Source organism: Phyllostomus hastatus, unplaced genomic scaffold (genome assembly GCF_019186645.2).
Source record: "Phyllostomus hastatus isolate PE091 unplaced genomic scaffold, TTU_PhHast_1.1 phas_contig_40, whole genome shotgun sequence".
Lineage (NCBI taxonomy): Eukaryota > Metazoa > Chordata > Mammalia > Chiroptera > Phyllostomidae > Phyllostomus > Phyllostomus hastatus.
Window position 1 is genome coordinate 48,770,010 of NW_025333872.1, and position 9,010 is coordinate 48,779,019.

General features: G+C 36.1%; 1 pseudogene; it reads left to right on the forward strand.

Moving 5' to 3' along the window:
* The first annotated feature begins 8,147 nt into the window (after positions 1-8,147).
* Positions 8,148-8,247, forward strand: LOC123822355 (annotated as a pseudogene).
* The last annotated feature ends 763 nt before the right edge of the window (positions 8,248-9,010 follow it).

The following is a 9,010-nucleotide window of genomic DNA, read 5'->3' on the forward strand; positions in this document are numbered from 1 at the left end:
AATAGTCTTTAGCTTTCTTTAATACCACATTCCAGATTTTAACAATCCTTGCTGTTAAGAAAGTTTATACGAAATGCCTAAACTAAATCATTCCTGTTATACTAATAACATTATTCTGAATACTTCCATGGACAGAGGACTGCTGTCCTTAAAGGCAAGGTACAAATTTCTGACAACTAAAGAGAAATTTTTATGTTCTTTTTATTTTTGAGTTCAATTATTAATTTGTTCAGGTAAGAGCTTTGAAGAATCAGATTATCTTTGGAGTCAAATCTGGACTCTCACATTCTCCTACTGATGTAACCATGAGCAAGTGATCTAATGTTCCAGAGGCTCAATTTTCTCCCCTGTAAAATAGGAATAATAATTCCAAGTTTAGCAGACTGTTTTGAGGATGCAAGACAAAACATATGTAAACTGAGATGCTGTCTGGCACATAGTAAGCACTCCTAATGCAGTAGCTACTGTGGTTGCATTTATTAATGTTATTTGATTAATTCATTCATACATTATAATTTGGCAAACATTTATTACATACCTTCAATATTATAGTCACTCTGATATTGCTTATTATTGCCTTATGCTGCAGAATTAGGTTAAATTAATATAATCTATTGTTCATTTTATTAAATATTGCTCCAGGTCCTATAATATCTGTTCTACCCTTCCCCTCAACCCACACACTACTAAATTCAGGAATATGCCAATTTATGTTCACAAATTGATTCCCTCTTATGGCCTTAATATAAATGCCTAATTCAGAATGGGGCCTCTTCCTCCGCATAAATACTATTTTTTCATTTATTTTATAGTAAGTACATTATATTCACTTATCTTGGTGGAAAACATTCATATTTTGAACTCAGGCTGACTTGGTTTCCAGTCTCAGTATTTATTTACCCAGAAACCTGGACTACTATGCAGCCTCCCTGGTTTCCTTAGCTTTTCCAGATATAACACCAATTTCAGTGTTGGCTTTGAGACTTAAAAACATAATGTTACCTACTTTAGCATCTGATGCGGAGTTTGCTCTCATTATATAGTAGTTATACTATTCAATGAAATAACTTAAAATCAGGCACACATTTTAATCTGAAGGTGTCATTTCTTCTATATTTAATTTTTTTCATTAAAGTCTTATTTTGACAGTTCCCATAATTTTTTAAAATCACTTTTGTTAAAGAAATTGCCTATTAAAGAGCAAGATACTGCATGATCTTAGTATTCTTTGTCAGATGAAGACCTCATGAAAAACAGTTGAGAAAATTTTAAATGGAAATCAGGTGTTAAAAGTTTAATTAGAAAAATTCATCCCTTAACACGGGCTAATGTAGACTATGGCTAGCTGCTTAATTGTTGATTCTAGGGCTATTTTTACACTGCCAACATCCTATTTAGTAATCTTGGGGGAAACAGCATCAAAAGCAGACAAAGAAAAATGTTTCACTTTCCTGCAGCTGATTCCCGTGACTGCCTGACGTTTAGTTACATTTGGGCATCTGTCTCAGGAACTCCCATTGTCTGGAACCATATGCAAACTGAAGTGTGCACTGGGGTATAGACATGAGGACAGAATTTACACTTGGATATGCCATCTGACAGCAGTGAGAGAAGCTGGACAAGCCTGGGATACTTCATACAGTTCATTTAATGAACTATTACTTTATTATTTTGTAAGGCTTCTGTAATGCACATTTATGATATAAAAGTGCCTTGCATACTGCTTCATCGGAAGGGGACCTCATTTAGATTAACCTGTGACTTCAACAGCAGGTGGTAGAATGAACCAACTGCTTCAATTACTGCTTTTGCGCATGACTTTCATGTGTTACTAAGATTATCAGAGGAACCTGATTACATCCCCTTAGACACTATTGTTGGCATGATGATTAAGCTGTTTTTTTTTTTTTTTTTTAAGACTAGGAACCTAAAAAGCTTCTTGGCATGAGGCAAAAGCACTGTGTATAGAGATCAGTAAGATAGTGTGTATCATTGCCCTGTAGCTTATCTCCACATATACAGCTCCCTGGTGGATCCCTATGATAAACATTATTGGAACAATTAGCTGCTGCTGACACAGAATCAAGACACAATAGCCATGGCCAGAAGCATAGAGCCAAAAATTATGGAGCCAAAAACCATAAAAAGCAACACCAAGCTAGTTTCCCCATTCAACTGCTGTCATAAAACCCTCCCAGTGCTATGTTTGCATAGCTGGCTTCTCCGATATGGCACTGTTAACACAAAAGAAGAAGCTGCAGCACTTGTCTTTGTTTAGCTGAAATTACAAGTCATTGAATTAGTATGTCATCTTTATTGTGCTGTCATGCAGCGGAGGTGAGGAAGGCTCTGTAATGGATGGGAGAGTTTGATGGCCTGAAAGACAGGCTCACAGATGGTTGTCGATATAAAACAGTTTTCCCCCCTTAAAAAAAAAGGAGGAAGGGAAGAGAGAAAAAAGCAAATAGGCTGCTTGGAATGGATCTTCACTGATTTGTGTATAATCCTATGCAATGTTCATATCCAGCCCATGCATAAGAACTTTGGTGGCCTATAGAATATGATGAAGGCGTAGAAAGCTAACGTTCCTAGGAGTGCATTCATGATTTAAATAAAAGTGACGCAGCACTTCAGCTTCAATGAAAGCTGGTGGTTGTTGTTGCTCTGGGAAAGTTTTTCCTGCAATATTTCTAAACACTTGTGAGTGATTAGTGGAAAGAGTTAATGATGTTATAGAAAGTTTAAAAATAAAAAGAATTTCAAGTATTCTTGTCACAAGAAATTTAAAGTTCCCCACCTGTATGATTAAATATATTTTGATAGGGATCTTAGACCATCTAATAATGCAAATGCATTTGGGCTGAATTTGGCTTAAATATTTGAAATTCATTAATTTCTTGCTTTCCTTCTATAGTTTTAGTTTGATTTACAATACATAATCGGAAAATTATATTAAATATACCTATTGAACATCAATAAAATAACTAAATTTTGCTTTTAAAAGAAAAAATGTTCTTATACCTTTGACATAATTATTTAAAATTTGACCTGGTCTAAAAGGTGTTGTTTTGAATCTTATTATTTAACAGAAAACACTTCCCACCACTATTTCCTTTCAGGTGTGATGCTAAGCCATCAAACATTCGGGGCAATATTTTTAAAAAGAAACAAACAGGTTACATTTAAGAGTGTGTAGAATTTTTAGTGTGCTAGTAATTATTTGGGGTCAAGTTTGTCTTTTCTTTCCTGTTATGTATAAGAAAAATAGGAGAAAAATTAAAGATCTGATTTTTCTCTTGGTAAAATTAAGACTTATGTATGGCCATAATAAAAACTTATAATGGGATTAATGTAAATATGAATATATATTTAAAAATACACTTGATCACATGTAAGAAAATTATAAGGGCTGAAAGTCAAGGACTGTAAAATTCACATATTAGCTCTATTTATGAATGTAAATATTTCTCTTAAAATATTAATTTTTAAAAAGCTTTTAAATATCTTTAAAATAGCACTTAAGACTTCTGAAAGTGCTGTATGAAGAAATTAAAAAAATTAAACACCTAGCTGGGACCCTAAATTTATCAGTCGATTCAGCAACATTAATATATTTATTGACTTGTAGTGAATGCTTATTTCATTTGAGGACTGTCATGCTGAATCTTGCAGTTTGCTATGAAAAGGAGCCCTTTTGGAAAACACTGTTTGTATGTGCATATGTTTGTATGATTTGGAGGTACGGGGAAAGATTATGGACTTTACAGTTAATCAGATCTGGATTTGAATCTCGGCCTTGCCACTTACTTTATAACTGTATGACCTTGAACAAGTTATATAACCTTTTCACATCTGACTTTGTCATTTGTAAATGTGAGTGAAGAGGAGTGGGCAATGAGTGGGGATAAGGGCATCAGAGACTTGGGCAACAGATGGCCCCACCACAGCTTGGAAGTGAGTCTTCATGACTGTAGGGTTACAAGTTGCAACTCACTGTCCTGGAGTCAGAACTGTTCCAGTGTAAGGGCTAAGACCCACAGACCCACATCCTGAAACAGAAGCCTAGTATGGAGGTCAGGGCACAGAAGATACAAGGCCAAAGCATAACTGACTGAATGAGAGCTTGATAGTGCCTGTCAAATCTAAGGAGAAAAGGCCCCCTAAATTTGTCTAACTAGATGGGGCTGGTTCCAATGCCTAGAGATTGGGTGGAGGATCAGGAGGTCCGAGCTCTTAGTAGAATTGTGTATGCACAAAACCTAGTAAATCATTAGAGTTACAGTCATTTACTATTTAATATGCCTGAACCAGCTAAGTAAAGATACTGAAAGGGTAGAGAAAAGTAAGCACATTAAGTGTGAATATTTGAAGAATTAAGATTATTCCTTTACAGAGGAAAGTGTTGAGGAAGGAGGAGATTAGGGCAACCAGAAATGAGATGCTTACTTGTATTGCTGAAGCCACCTTTTTTGTTACCCAGATAGGGAAGGTCTCCCCTTCCAAGCACTAGAAGTTCTAGATCTCTCCAGTCCACATACTCTATCCCCAAGACAGTTTGGTTCAGATGTGGTAGCCAGAATGAACAGTTTCCTGTGTGGGGTGTGAGAGATTTTAGGGTTCCTGTTATTCCCATTGCTCAAGCATCTCCATTTGTCTCCAAATCCCTCAAATTCTTCTATGAAATGGGTAAAAACTTTTATTCAGCAATTAGGCATACACAAAACCTAAGAAATAAGAATGACCACAAAGAAAATTATTTTATATTAATTCACAGTTTACAAACCTAGTGAGATAATATATATAAAAGGCATGGCAGCCCTGGCCAGGTGGTTCAGTTGGTTGGAGCACAGTCCTGGACACAGAAAGTTGTGGTTCCATTCCCAGTCAGGGCACATCCCTAGGTTGCAGGTTTGATCCTGAGGTGGGGTGCATCTGGAAGGCAACCCATCAATGTTTCTCTCTCACATCAATGTGTGTCTCTCTCTTGCCCTTCCTCTCTAATATCAATAAACATGTCCTCAGGTGAGGATTAAAAAAATAAAAGGAATGAAAAATAGGATGATGCCAATATACATGATAATAATTATTAAAATCTCTTTTGATTTGTTCAAGAGAAGTGAATGAGGATTAGAAGTTAATTATATATTGACTTGGATTTACATGAAGATGTAAACCACAGAGAAAGAAAAAGGCATTACCTGTGTGCATTAGTGTTGAGAGAAGAATGGGCATGTCAAGGTAAAGGGCTCCTGAAGTAGATGGAAGTGAGAAAAATTCAGAGAGAAGGCTCAGGAGAGCTAGGATGAAGTAGATTTAAGCTTTAGCCATAGTAAAAAGACCAAACTGGTGTTTATAGGTGTCCAAACATTTTATTATGTACCTTTTTTCTCCCTGATTTCATCCTTCCCATAAATTTTTAATTCATTTCCTGGATGAGGATGAGAATAAAGCCAATGAATAAGAAAGCATACCTTCATTATATTCAAAGGGGAATATGTTTCAAATGTCACACATACACATATTTATATTCTGCTGTTCTAGAGTTATCCTAGACGAGTGTTCCAATGTTTAGGTCACTGGGTCATGTATTTTGTAATATAAGCTGATTTCAGCTGGAACATTTTTTTCATGCAGCTTGCAACTTGTTCTTTTAGAATAAATGTCACTTACTGTGTTTGAACTGCCTTTGGTTCTCTGTTCTTACCCTTTTTTCTGGGCTCTATATTTTACTTAAGCTGTGTGATTAAATGAGAATTGGACAATAATTTGAAATGATCAGTGTTATAGCCTTGTCAAAATCAACTGGAATAGATTTAGCAATTATTTCAATAAGCAATGCTGTGTAGGTAATTTCATCACTTTGTATTGTTATTTTTATTCACCAAGTGTATAAACAGTAACCAAGTACATCCTAATCCACTGCAAAATTGAATTGCGGTTTTCTGACTTGGCTTCTGTATATGGCCCCATGATGCTACCTTTTTCCTTTTTTTTTCCAGCTTGACATTTTTTTCCCATCTTTATACTTCTTCCCTCTGGATACTGTTGACTCCTGTGGTTTCATTTCTATGCAGAAATATGCTTGCAAATCTGGCCCAGAGAATTCTGTCTTTAGCCTCACTTCTGTCGTTAAGTATTAGATTAATAATAGTCACATAAAGCTCGGATTTTCTCTAAATCAGAAATCACTAATTTATTTCTCAGTCCTTTTGTGATGTAAGTAAGCTGCGACAGTATAATTTTTCTCCCATCTAATGTACTAGCATAGAAAGCTATTGAAATTTTACCTTTTAATTGGGAAATGTCCCAGTATTATCACACTGCACTTTCAACTCTGACTCTCTACTAATGCCTCATTTTCAATATGTCCAAAACATCTCTTCCATCTACCCCAAACTAACGTCTCCTTCTTCCTTAAGCCATCAAATCAAGGGTCTTCAGAGTTCTTATTAACTCCTCATTCTTCCATCATCTGCACATTCAACAGAATCTACCTCTGCAATGTCAGTATCTTCTCCCGCATTGCCTCTCATGCTGTTAATCTCCTGAATCAGGTCTCCAGACTTCTTGCCTCCACACCGGAATTTAGCCTTCTGAACGGTCTCCTCATCTTTACTTTCTCATTCCTTTACAATGATTTTCCTATACCTCATAACTCCGTCCTCCCCACAGGTTTCAGACTCCATATTCCTAACAAGCTCAGGGTATGCTCCTAAACAATTTGTCCTAAAGAATTTGTCTCCTGCAAATTCCTTGGACAGAGCCTATATTTCCCTAAGCCTATCCACTCTTTATGAAATCATCCTAACCCAGTAAAATCCATTTCAAATGCCTTCTCCTCTTCTGATTCTCCCAGCCCAAGGTCATTTTTTCTTCTGCGAACTTCACCCCTTGCATTTTCTAACTGTTCAATAGTCCTAATCATATTACACATGGTTGGAGATTATCTTATCCCTTCTTTTTCTACCATCTTTGTCCCTATTCAGTTTTAAACTCTTTCTGGGCCAGATTTGATCTAATTGTCTTTACATTTCCAAAACATATCACTGCATTTCCTATACCTGATACTCAATAATAATTAGAATATTTGAAAAGAAGCAACTAAGTATATATCTCCCTGCTTTTTGTCTTAGCAGAGGCTTTTCCCAATACAGTATAGAATCAGTAAGGAATCAAATTCCACGAACTCCAGTCAGCTGAATTAAAATGTGGATTGTGCAGCTCTTCAAGGCAATGAAATGAGATTGTCATGACAATAGTGTAAATTGACAGTGAGGCTCTGTCCAGTGTGGCTCAGTTTGTTGAAATGTCGTCCTGTAACAGAAAGGTTGCCGTTTCAGTTCCTGGTCAGGGCACATGACTAAATTGCAGGCTCAGTCCCTGATCCTGGGTCTGGATGTGTACCACCCTTGGCCTGGGCCTGTGCAGGAGGCAACCAATGTGTTTCTTTCTCCCATCAATATGTTTTCTCATTCTCTCTCTCTCTCTCTCTTCCCTCCCCTCTCTCTTTAAAAGCAATGAAAAAAATATCCTCAGGTGTGGATAAAAAAGAAAAGAAACAAAGAAAAATAACATTGTGAATAAACTTCTCAAATAGCTGGTAAGTTTCCAACAGCTGCCTACTCTGGTATAATTCTTGAATTATGAAGCTAGTCTCACATTCTACTTTGAGAAGACTTGGAAAAAGAGTTAATGACTTTCACATCAAGAAAATATGTGTTTTATAGGACTGTTCTTTTTCTTCCTTTTGATTGAATTTATTAGGATGACAACATTTGGTTAAAAAAATTATACAGGTTTCAGGTGCACAGTTCTATGAACATCATCCTTACACTGTCTTGTGTGCTCACCACCCCAAGTCAAGTTTCTGTCCATCACCATTTACCCGATATCCCCCTCCACCTCTCCCTAATCCCCTCTCCTGGCAATCACCACACTGTTGTATGTGTTCATGAGTTTCTCTTTGTCTCTGTCTCTCTCTCTCTGTCTCTCTTTTTTGGCTCAATCCCCTCCATCGCCCCTACCAATCTCCCACCCACACCACCCTGGACAACCGTCAGCCTGCTTTCTATACATGAAGCTGTCCTGGTTTTGCTTGCTAGTTCATCTTTTCATTAGATTGCACGTATGAGTGAAACCATGTAGTACTTATTTCTCAGGCTTTTGACTAAGATCAAGTGTAGTACTTGTTCTTATCGGTTTAATATATGACTCTTTAACAGAGGGCAAAGGATACAAGGACTCACTCACTATTTGGTAGTGCTTCTCAAAAATACCTTTGTTTTTCAGGCTAGGTTCCAACCTCCCAGATTCGCTGCAGTGGAGGGAGGGGCAAGGGTATTTACAGCACTGCAAAGGCCGTATTCACCCCTGACTTCATGCTCAGCTCAACTTGGAAGTACAATTGGTTTATTTTGTATAAATAAGCAAAAATGCTGGGAGGAATTAAATATCTTCATAAAACAAAACATTATGATACCAGAAACCCTTAGGAATAGCACTAATGCTTTTAAATGAAGGTTTTATTTGTCTCAGAGCTGCAAAAAGGAGTCACTAATGAGATGTCATTTAAATTCTAACACCTGTTTAATGGCAGTTTTTCTCTATCCCCAAAGAGTAACTGTTTATGAATGTTTGCAGTTTTCCAAGTGTATCTACAAGAATTGTTTTTTCATAAACAATGTGATGCTTTTTTTTCTCATATGCTACAGTCACGCTACAACATATGAGGAAAATTGTTGGTTGTGGCATTTTTGTTTTAGATATGTTTCAAAGATAGTGTTATTTAATACACTGAAACTTAAAATTTTATAATTCACATAGTAAATATTTTATGAGAAACTTCATGTTTTACAGATTTATGCGTATATATTGATATAAGAAAAATAAAATTTCTAGTTGTATTCTTTACCTAAATTTAAATAACATGTGAAAAGAGATTGCTGAAAAATATGTTTGCCCTTATATTCCCTGTTACAAAAAATATATATATTTATAAATAAATATACCT